The sequence below is a fragment of the Cydia amplana genome, chromosome Z (genome assembly GCF_948474715.1).
Source record: "Cydia amplana chromosome Z, ilCydAmpl1.1, whole genome shotgun sequence".
Lineage (NCBI taxonomy): Eukaryota > Metazoa > Arthropoda > Insecta > Lepidoptera > Tortricidae > Cydia > Cydia amplana.
Window position 1 is genome coordinate 23,641,478 of NC_086096.1, and position 12,550 is coordinate 23,654,027.

Here is a 12,550-nt window from a genome sequence, read left to right on the forward strand (position 1 = left end):
AAAGTATCAAATTACGCAATTTTATATTGTCGGCATTGTCAAACCCATTGACTTTTTTTTAATTTATTTTAATGTAGTGATTAGCCGTAAAAGTATTACCATCAGCCTTAGATTGATAAAATATATTTATTTTGTTTATAAAACATGATATTTCATGCTAAGTAACAGAAAGCAGTCAAATATTGTACCGGAAATTTTAGTCTCGAAAATCCCGGGAGTACCGGGATTTTAATTTTGAAATCCCGGTTCTTTGCTTGGCTCTAAATCCCGGGAATTCCCGGTACTTTCGGTACCGGTATTTCCCGGGAGCAAACCCTAATGGCAAATTACTCGTTTACCTCAAATAAAAGTATGTCTCATCTTTACACAGGTATAAAACTGAAAGCGTTCAATATTGAAGATTACCAAAATGCAGGCTGAGACTATGGTTATTATTTAACGATTTGCACCATACTTCAAGAATAAGAATAATCCCATCAAAAACATTACATGTAATAACTTAATATAATATCTTTTTTAAAAAAAGGGAACCGCCTTCAAAAAACCAACCCACTGAAAAGTACAAAATAATTTTTATATGGCACCCCTCTACGTGTCCAGTCCCTATCCCGTCGTAAAGCAAATTTTTGCCAAAAAGTAATTAATACCTAATAATAAGAAAATTAATAATCATCCGGGTAATTACTTAGTTTTTGAAGTCGGTGCCAAACCAAAATTTTTGAGAACCGATATTTTAGACAACGAAGAACGCTGCACTTACTTGCATTATAAAGACATACTTAGTTTACTCATTAATTTAGTTCTTGTAGGTACTACGTACCTACTCGTATTTTTTTTTTCTGATTGGTAGTAAAGACTGTTTTTGTTGGTTTGGCACCGCCTTCAAAAACTAAGTAATTACCCGGATGATTATTAATTTTCTTATTATTAGGTATTAATTACTTTTTGGCAAAAATTTGCTTTACGACGGGATAGGGACTGGACACGTAGAGGGGTGCCATATAAAAATTATTTTGTACTTTTCAGTGGGTTGGTTTTTTGAAGGCGGTTCCCTTTTTTTAAAAAAGATATTATATTAAGTTATTTTATTTTGGTTTTATTTTTGTTTATTTTGAATTTTTTAATTATTTTTTATTTATTTTATTTTATTTTTTACTTTTTAGTGATACGTAGTACTTCATTTATTTTAAGTTTTGGGCTAAAATACTAGTTTGTTAGGCTCTCCATTTAGTTTTGGGCTAGTAACTACCTACTAATGTTGGTGATGGCCCAACTCGATGATAATCGCGACACAACATAATATGACGTTTTGGTGCTAAACGATTTGTATGTATATTGCTCCCACTTCCACTCCCATTCCCAGTCCCAGTCCGAGTCCGACTCCCACTCCCACTATTTAATCTAAATCGGTTTCAGCAACATAAATTTGTTGGTAGTCATACCGATAGCATGGCCACCTACCGGGTCCAATTGGTTTTTCAAACCATCCATGTACTGTACACTAAAACCTACTCCAGAATGTAACAAACACTTTTCTGAAAACCGCATCTAAACCGGTTCAGCCAAACGCGAGATAATCACGAACAAACATACACACATACATACGTACATAAATACATACGGGTCAAACTGAGAACGTCCTTTTTTAAAGGCAGTTAGAAAAAAGTTCATCGACCCACCTAGTGGAACTCTGCAACATAGGCACATGACGACAAGTCGGTTAACCAAAACAAAGTGTGCCTATGTTGCACCAAACCTAAGTTCCACTAGGTACAGCAAGGGTTCAGCATCAGCTCTATCTTGGGTACTGCTCTCCCAAGTACTCATCAAGATGTGACGGATGACCAAAATAGCGTGGGCCTATGTTGCACCAAACCTGAGTTCCACTAGGTACAGCCAGGGTTCAGCATCAGCTCTATCTTGGGTACTGCTCTCCCAAGTGCTCATCAAGATGTGACGGATGGCCAAAATAGCGTTGGCCTATGTTGCACCAAACCCGAGTTCCACTAGGTACAGCCAGGGTTCAGCATCAGCTCAATCTTGGGTACTGCTCTCCCAAGTGCTGATCATGATGTGATGGATGACCAAAATAGCGTGGGCCTATGTTGCACCAAACCTGAGTTCCACTAAGTACAGCCAGGGTTCAGCATCAGCTCTATCTTGGGTACTGCTCTCCCAAGTGCTCATCAAGATGTGACGGATGACCAAAAAATAGCGTGGGCCTATGTTACACCAAACCTGAGTTCCACTAGGTACAGCCAGGGTGAACCCTACCAGCCAGGGTGGCTTGGTGCATCAGCTCTATCTTGGGTACTGCTCTCCCAAGTGCCCATCAAGATGTGACGGATGGCCAAAATAGCGTTGGCCTATGTTGCACCAAACCTGAGTTCCACTAGGTACAGCCAGGGTTCAGCATCAGCTCAATCTTGGGTACTGCTCTCCCAAGTGCTGATCATGATGTGATGGATGACCAAAATAGCGTGGGCCTATGTTGCACCAAACCTGAGTTCCACTAGGTACAGCCAGGGTGAACCCTACCAGCCAGGGTGGTTTGGTGCATCAGCTCTATCTTGGGTACTGCTCTCCCAAGTGCCCATCAAGATGTGACGGATGGCCAAAATAGCGTTGGCCTATGTTGCACCAAACCTGAGTTCCACTAGGTACATCCCGAGTTCCACTAGGTACATCCAGGGTTCAGCATCAGCTCTATCTTGGGTACTGCTCTCCCAAGTGCTCATCAAGGCGTGTCGGATGACCAAAACAGCGTGAGCCTATGTTGCACCAAACCTGAGTTCCACTAGGTACAGCCAGGGTTCAGCATCAGCTCAGATCTATGTATACTAAAACCTTCTCCAGAATGTAAGAAACACTTTTCTGAAAACCGCATCAAAATCGGTTCAGCCAAACGCGAGATAATCGCGAACAAATATACATACATACATACATACATACATACATACATACATACATACATACATACATACATACGGGTCAAACTGAGAACCTCCTTTTTTTTTGAAGGCGGTTAAAAAGGTGCAAGTCTCGCAACGCTTTTACTACAAAAAAGTTTTGAGATGTAATGTGAAACCAAGTCGGTTATTTTAATCAGTGCCAGGGGGTGTTAAAACCGTATCAATAAGATATCTTTAATTTGTAATACGTATAATGACTTGGCCATCGCACGGCTGCATAATGTCAATAGGATCATCTTCACCTATTAAAAACTAGCAAAAAGCAGAGCTTTGTAAGGGCTCGCGGAGTTTTTCTACCTAAACGTACCGGACCTCGACTTTGATCCAATCCGATGCTTGTTTCATGTTCGATCGAGTAGGTACGTAATAAGTCCGTTAAGAACGCAGCTATAAGTGAGAGCAAGAAAGAAATGTACTAACCGGACCCCGGTTGCTGTCCGGTACGCCTGTCTGTCACAGCTTTTACTTTGTCCATTAAAAACGTGTCCAGACGACAAAATCATATTGCCAATATCATCCACACGTAATATACAATTTCATAAGTGCTTATTACATCCTACACGGTCGCCCAGTACTTTTTGTAAGGAAGACAACTGGCTTTCCTACATAACGTTGGGTTAGCGAGCCAATGTCCTTGAATTTAATTTTTGCGTCCACACCACACAATTGAGCGAAAAACTATCCCGTCTGGATACCTACTGGCCACCAGGTACACTGTTCCACTAGGTACAGCCAGGGTTAAGCATCAGCTCTATCTTGGGTACTAATCTCCTAAGTGCTCATCAAGACGAGTTGGATGACCAAAACAGCGTGTGCCTACGTTGCACCTAACCTGAGTTCCAATAAGCACAGCCCGGATTCAGCATCAGCTTTATCTTGGGTACTACTCTCCTAAGTGCTCATCGAGACGAGTCGGATGATCAAAACAGCGTGTGCCTATGTTGCAACAAACCTGAGTTCCACTAGGTATTGCCAGGGTTCAGCATCAGCTCTATCTTGGGTACTGCTCTCCCAAGTGCTCATCATGATGAGTCGCATGTCCAAAACAGCGTGTGTCTACGTTGCAATTAACCTGAGTTCCAATAAGCACAGCCCGGGTTCAGCATCAGCTTTATCTTGGGTACTACTCTCCTAAGTGTCCATCGAGACTAGTCCGATGACCAAAACAGCGTGTGCCTATGTTGCAACAAACCTGAGTTCCACTAGGTATTGCCAGGGTTCAGCATCAGCTCTATCTTGGGTACTGCTCTCCCAAGTGCTCATCATGATGAGTCGGATGTCCAAAACAGCGTGTGTCTACGTTGCACCTAACCTGAGTTCCAATAAGCACAGCCCGGGTTCAGCATCAGCTCTATCTTGGGTACTGCTCTCCCAAGTGCTCATCATGATGAGTCGGATGTTCAAAACAGAGTGTGTCTATGTTGCATCAAACCTGAGTTCCACTAGGTACAGCCAAGGTTCAGCATCAGCTCTATCTTGGGTATTGCTCTTCCAAGTGCTTATAAAGACGTGTCGATTGACTAAGACAGCGTGTGCCTGTGTTACACCAAACCTGAGTTCCACTAAGTACAGCCAAGGTTCAGCATCAGCTCTATCTTGGGTACTACTTTCCTAAGTACTCATCAAGACGAGTCGCATGACCAAAACAGCGTGTGCTGTTGTATAAAACCCGAGCTCCACTAGGTACTGTCAGGGTTCAGCATCAGCTATCTTGGGTACTTAACCGGTCTACCCAGTGATCACATGACGAGTCGGATGTCCAAAACAGAGTGTGTCTATCTATATATGTTGCAGTTACAAACAAGTTGCAGTCGTGTACGTATCGGCCCTAGGTCACTGAAGTTTGTAATATGACTTTATTTATAATTTTAGCAGTTCCAAGCAATAGTAACACTAAAAGCGCCAGTCATTAATTACGTAAGAAAATTTTGCCAGTTTCTGACCCTCTCCCTCCCCTAGAAATAATAAGAATAAGCTGACCCCCTCCCCCCTCCCGCCCCTATATTACCATATATTACGTAAAAATCTAAAGGAAAAAATGAGTAGGTACACGTTTGGTTTGTTTTAGTGTTTATTTTTCAATAAAATATTTTATGAATGTTTATTTGTACGTACGTTTGTACAGGACAAAGGTACTTATTTTGAGCTCGTTTAAGCTAACTCTGCACCGTGTTTGATAGCATAGAGTGTAGAAGTATTATTATTATTTGTTATTATTTTAAACGTCATAATTTCATAGAAATTATAAAAAATCGCATCTTTGTTATCATCTTACTTATGTAAGAACTATGAAAACCCCTCCCTCCCCCGAGTAAGAAAAAAATGAAAAAATAAGATATGTTCGACCCCCCTTCACCTCAAAATCGTCTTACGTAAAAAATGAATGGCGCCAAAACTGTTTCTCGAACTGAAAATACCTGATTTAAGTTTTTTTTTTTTTTTTTGTTCTGGTTTGAACTGCCATCAGTCGGTAACGACTATAATCAGTTTTGCTGTATATAGTTAACAATTTGGGTTTTGGAGACCATCGTCTCTCTTAACCACTGCTTTCTTATGGCACAATGTGCTTCCTTTTAAGTCTTTTTACTGTTTCTGTCTTGTCCAGTAATTTTGATGCCAGTGGATTAGGATGCCTTTCCAGGCGCTCAATGTAATTTTTAGTGAATCTTTTGATCTCTTCCTTTATGGTGGGCATATTGAGATAGTCGTGTACTTCATCGTTTCGAGTGAACCAGGGTGCACTGGCAATCACACGAAGGATGGCGTTCTGTGCTCTTTGAAGACACATAATGTTACTGTCGCTAGCAGTTCCCCATAGTTGGATCCCATAGGTCCAAATGGGTTTAATGATTGCGTTGTATAGGAGTAATTTATTGTCCACCGAGAGGACCGAGTTGCGTCCCATTAGCCAATGAAGATTTTTGTATTTCAGGATCATTTCATTACGTTTATGTTTTATGTGGGTTTTCCATGTAAGGCGCCTATCCAGATGAAATCCTAGGTACTTGATGCTCTCGCAATGTGGTAGGATATCATTTCCAAGTTTGGCGGGAGGGCAATCTCCTCTTCTTAGGCTAAAGGTGATATGGTTTGACTTATGAGCACTTGCCCTTACGCGCCATTTGGTTAGCCAGCTATAAGTATTATCCAGCACAAGCTGTAGCTTCTTACTAGCTATTTCAGGTGATTTGTCGCAGGAGAGGTAAGCAATATCATCTGCGTAGGTAGCAACGGTCACGTGCTCAGAAGTGGGCAAGTCATAGGTAAATATGTTGTAGAGGGTCGGACCAAGAACTGAGCCCTGCGGCACACCTGCTGTTATGTTATAAAAACTGGATCTCGCGTCACCATGCCTCACTTGGAAAATTCTATCGGATAGGTACGAAGCTAGGATGTGAAAGACCGAATGAGGCAGTTTTTCTTTTATCTTACACAACAGTCCCTTGTGCCAGACACGGTCGAATGCTTGTTGTACGTCCAGGAACGCCGCAGAGCAGTACTGTTTGTGTTCGAAACATTGACGTATCGCGTCGTGAACCCGATGTACTTGTTCAGTTGTGGAATGTGACTTTCGGAATCCAAATTGGTGCGGTGGTATAACAGCACATTCATCTAAGTGAGACTTCAACCGAACCAGAAATATTCTTTCCCATAGCTTGGACAGCACAGGAGTCAGGCTAATAGGACGATATGACCCAGTTTCGTGCGCCGGCTTGCCCACTTTATGGATCATTATGATCTGTGAGACTTTCCACGACCCCGGAAAACATCCTATTCTGAAGATCGCGTTGAATAAGCAAGCGAGGAAAGTAATAGTTTTCCTAGGCAGTTCTTTAAGAATCTTTGGTGTGATTAGATCATAGCCTGGTGCCTTTTTGGTGTTTAAGTTACGAATCATCCTTGAGATCTCCCCTGGCGACGTTGGTCTTATAGGCAGGCATAGTTGTAGATCTTGGTCTAGTATTTTATTTAGTTCGCTTTCGTCATCGAGACTTTCGTCAGGGTTGGGCTGGAATACTTTATTTAAGTTATATTATTTAAGTTAGCTAACACAACATGACTGATCAGTTCATGAGCGTCACACATACGAGTGAATTGACCTCCGCAGTATATTCACAGCAAGATTGATTATTCTAGTAGGTATTCACAGAAACTTAATTGCTAAATTGGGAATCAAACCAAGCGAAGCGAGGTGGGTCTGAATCCAAAATGTTAACCCACTTTTGTATTCATCGTTGTTAATGGCGTAAGCGCCATCGACATTATTGAAATTGAAAACACCACATAGGTATCGTTGTTTGAGTACCCACAACCCACAATTGAGCTTTTCTGGGGCTTAGTCGATTTGTATAAGAATGTCCAATATTTATTTATTTATTAATTTACTACTAACGCCATCTGATTTTATTAACATTAGCACGAATGTTAACTCATTATTTTGCCAACAGATGGCGCTAGTAGTAATACAAAGTTTTATTACTTTATTTTATTTTTTTAAGTTTATAAGATGATATTTTTATGTTTGATAACACATCTAGACATGAATTTAAATTATTATGTTAAATCTCAAACCTAATAGTGCAGTAGTTTTTCCGTAAAGTGTACCACAAGAATGCATAGTTTGTCGAATAGTAATAGGGCTCGCTTCGCTCGCCCTAATAATTCTAATTGAACATAACCCTACTAGCGCTAATTGCAGTTTGAGCATTACACATATTTACGAGTACGGTACGAGTAAAGCATTATGTGCGATTGCCAAGTCATTATTGTATTACAAATTAAAGATATCTTATTGATACGGTTTTAACACCCCCTGGCACTGATTAAAATAACCGACTTGGTTTCACATTACATCTCAAAACTTTTTTGTAGTAAAAGCGTTGCGAGACTTGCACCTTTTTACATGTAATGTTTTTGATGGGATCTCATCTCTTTTTGTAGGCAGTCCTTCTTTTCGGGTACTCATACCCATACTATGTATACACATATCATAACTAAACATATCTTCATTCATACTCACATCGTACATCGTAGTGTACCTTTACTTTACCTACTATTTGTAGGAACTGCAACAGTAACTTTGTAATATCATATATTCATATGGGATTACAAACTTACTTATGCAGTTCTTAGATCTTTAAAACGTGACTGATATTGCAATATTTTTAGGTTTTCCCTTTATGTGGCCATGAAACCCTAACTCTGTACCAAATTTCAGCTCTCTGAGTTTATGGGAAGTACTAGTTCTATTCTGATGATCATGAGTGAGTGAGTGAGTGTCATAAATGCGAAACTTTGCTTTCGCTTAACTTCGGAACTAAATGACCTACAGACTTGAAATTTTGGATTTTAAGTATGTGATTATAGCTTACTGGATGACGAAAATTTCTGCGTTCTGGTCTTATCCAGAGGTTCTCAAATAGGGGCCTGAAAAGGATGGTACGGCAGTGTTTGCTTCGCGCTCGACTTGGCGGGGGCACTTCCGTGCCCCCAGATAATATCACTTCAAGAATAATAATATGGTGTTAATTAGTTTGTAATATTTCCGCTAAATTGTAAAACATGCTGTGTACACTTGTTTTGGATCTCGTGCTAGATTTTAGCCATAATGTGCAATTGTATTACCCATGATATTGTACGATGTCTGTTTAGTGTACCTAATAAAGTAAAATAAAATAAAATCTGACACGTACTGAGATCGAGAAAAAAAATTGTTTCGCGAGGTCTCTCAATTAGTCCCAAAATCGTCCGGCATTACCCCGACATACGAGGGGCGTTCAATAAAAAGTGAGAATGAGTATGTTATATACAACTTTTATTAAATGTTATTTTATTTTTCGACATAGTCACCTTTTAGCATAATACACTTAGTATATCTTTTTTCTAAACTTAATATTCCATTTCTAAAAAAGGTTTTATCTTGAGTACTTAAAAAATCTTGTACTGCAGCGACTACCGCGTCGTCGTCTTCAAATTTCTTGCCTCTTAGGTATTTCTTCAATCTCGGAAATAGGTAGAAATCACTAGGGGCGAGGTCTGGTGAATACGGAGGATGCGTAAGGATATCGAACCCAGCATCACGTATTGCAGCCATTGCAACGGCGGACTTGTGTGCCGGTGCATTATCCTGATGGAACAAAACAATTTTCGAGAGTTTACCTCGCCGTTTTTCACGGATCTCATTGCGCAATGTTGCTATTTGTTTGGCATATAAAGAGCCCGTAATAGTGGCTCCATGCTCGAGATACTCAATCACTACGACCCCTTTACCATCCCAAAAAACAGAGCCCATGACCTTATCGGCAGATGGGCCCACCTTGAATTTCTTCGGAGTTGGAGATGATGGCCTTTTCCATGTCATAGACTGCAGTTTCGTTTCAGGGTCGTAATGATGGAGCCATGTTTCGTCCATTGTTATAAATCGCGCCAAAAAAAGTTCCCGGTCTTGCTGTATCAGGTCCAAAGCTTCTTGACAAATCTCGACTCTAGTTTGTTTTTGCGTGTCAGTAAGCATTCTGGGTACCCAACGCGCTGATACCTTTTTCATACCCAAGCGTTCATGTAAAATATTATGCACGCTCCCCGTTGAAATCTTTACATTTTCAGCAATAAAACGAACCGTGACACGACGATCCGCCAAAACCAAGTTTTCGACTTTTTTCACAATTTCTTCAGTTACTGCTGTAGTAGGGCGTCCGGAGCGGGGGTCATCCATGGTCGATGTTCTTCCACGTCTAAATTCGGCGCACCAACGTGCAACTGTCGAATACGGAGGAGCATTAGACCTTAAAGTGTCCCGTAAATCTAAATTGACTTGGTCCGTAGAAAATTTTTTCAAACACAAGTATTTAATAACGGCGCGCAGTTCAATTTTCTCCATTTTCGCTAACATACTCAACAGCATCGCAATGAAATCGCCGTATTTTTTTTTTAAACAAAAAACAGTTAGTTTTTTTTTCATGGCAATCAGCTAGGTAGATTAGCTTTACCGGCCAGTATTTACTTTCCCAATATTTAAAGAGTTTGCATCTCATTCTCATTATATATTGAACGCCCCTCGTACCTTACTGGCCAAGGATTCAAATTAGACATGGGTAGTTTGCGAATGAACGATTCAAATGAAGTACTTCATTAGATGTAACTCACTCGTTCACTAGTTCAGTTCAGATTCATTTAGTTCTGTACTTCAGCAGTTCAGTTTATCTATCTTTTCTTTTACTTGCATGCAGAACGCCACACTGCAGCAAATTGGCTCAATTTTTGAAAGACATAACACGGGAATGGAACATTGAAAATTAAATTACGGCAGTGGCTAGTGACAACGCAGCTTATATCACCGCAGCTATCAAAGCAGCAGATTGGCGCCAAATACCGTGCTTCGCTCACACATTAAATCTTTGCGTTCAAAATGCACTGGCTGCAATCGCAGAGACAACCGCTAGAGTGAAACAAATTGTGGAGTATTTCAAACGAAGTTCACAAGCCCTAGCTAAGCTCAAAGAGATTCAAAAGCAGTTAGATGTGCATTTACTTAAATTAAAACAAGACGCCATCTTTCTAGCCAAAGATATACAGTATTCCTCTTTTGAAATATCGGTAACACACAGACCAGGCTCCTATTTCACCACGGTGTCAGATGCGACAATTGTAAAATATCACTATTGCTGACGTCACAGGTATCCATGGCCTACGGTCTTATCTTTTCAGATTTTTGTTTCAGATTACACGATAGGCTTTGCAATAATCTTCTTAACACGACTTACTCGTACTTTAATATAATATTATTTTTCTACTCCAGCACTTAAATGTGTCAATTAAATGACTGACAGTGATATCTAAAGCAATGTCATTTGAATGATTTGTCTATAGGCTCATAAGATGACTGCTAGCAGTCATCTTATGAGTATAATACAACTGCTTTATTTTTTTTAAAGATACAAGTTCCGATCATCTTGATTGAAAGAGGTATGTTTTCATTTACAATAATAAGTCTTTTTTTTTTAAATAATAACTCAATTTTTTTTAAATAATAACTCTTTTTTTTAATAATAACTCTTTTTTTTTAATAATAACTCTTTTTTTTTTTGTCATAGAAAAAGTAATGTATGCAACAGCTCATAATTGGTTCTTAAAATTCTCGGGTCTTTTTTTACAAAACTCGACTACGTCTCGTTTTGTAACTTCGACCCTTGAATTTTAAGAACCCTTATTATATCACTGTTGCATAAACTACAATTATAACACTAACTTTGTTTAATTCATTTCCTTAATTAGTTTATATACTTATTGCACAAAAGTTTAAAGTCAAGCTTTCACCGGGTCGAGTGGTATTGAGTCGGGGTTCTGTCGCATCTACTTGACAATAATAATGCCTTTTCCTTTTAAAATTTCCTTTTCCTTTTTGCATTTTGTGGGTCGGTTATATCCTTGTTGATACACCTTCCTCTTTTCATGGGTTCTAGTATTTCCCGCCGTCTGTGTTGTAGTCGATGTAGTTTTGACTTCTTGCTTATTTAAATTGTCCATCGACCTAACGAACGCTGCGGTACCAATTATTGTAGTTATGACCTGGCAGCAATAAAAGCCTGTTGAATATAACGAAGCTAATGTCGGATCAATTTCCGAAATCTTATAGTTTAGCATTCTAGCCCGGTTTTAGCTCATTTCCACTTTTTTTTCTTGTGAACGTCCTCTACTCCTCCTTCGATATCTCCTGGACTCAGCCCTATATTATTGATTTTGTCTTTGCTCGTTGAGATCTTCTCACACTCCCCGCGTAACCAAAAACGATGTTCTCTAATAACATGGGAAGTGATGCATTGGGTAATATTCAAAACCGCGGAGAATGAATAACTTTCAGTGATACCTATGTCTATGCTCCAGGTTGCAGCTGCAGGAGATGGAGCAAGTCAAAGAAGGAGTTTGTGTTCTAAGCTGGTACTTGGATCTGAACGAGCGTACCCAGAATTTTTTAAAGGGTGGGGCAGAGATATATAGACTAAGTAAGGTAGGAAATCAAAAATGTTTTTATTTACTTTTTTTACACCTTATTTGAATAAAAACCTGCGAGGGTTCAGGCTAAATCTAGCTATTTGTGCTTCTTGAACACTTTGTCTATGCACACTCATCATACAGAGGCCGACCAGACGGTTTTCTGTCATTGTTGATCTTAACCAGGTTTTTATCCTTCCTAAAGTACTAAATGACCTTTCGATAGTGCATATTGTGCAGGGTTGTGCAATTGATATAGTAAGCGCTTGTCTTATGATGGGAAAGAACAGCTGTGTCTCTTCAATTAGCGCAACTAAAGCAATTTCCTTCAGTTCACTCTGTGCCATTTTCTTTTGCTTCCACATGTCATACCTATCACAGTTTAGCTTCACCAAATAAAACACTTAAATTGTAATAATTACAAGCACCTTCCATTTTGTTCAAAAAGTATTCATAAAGCTTTTGAAGCATTAGGTGTGGGTGTAATGTTAGTAGGGAATACGCTGGTGAATTGCTCTCAGCAAAACGCTGCTCTAAGTAGAGTCATAACTAAAAAATCTAGGTAAGGAATCATCAATGATCTCTTC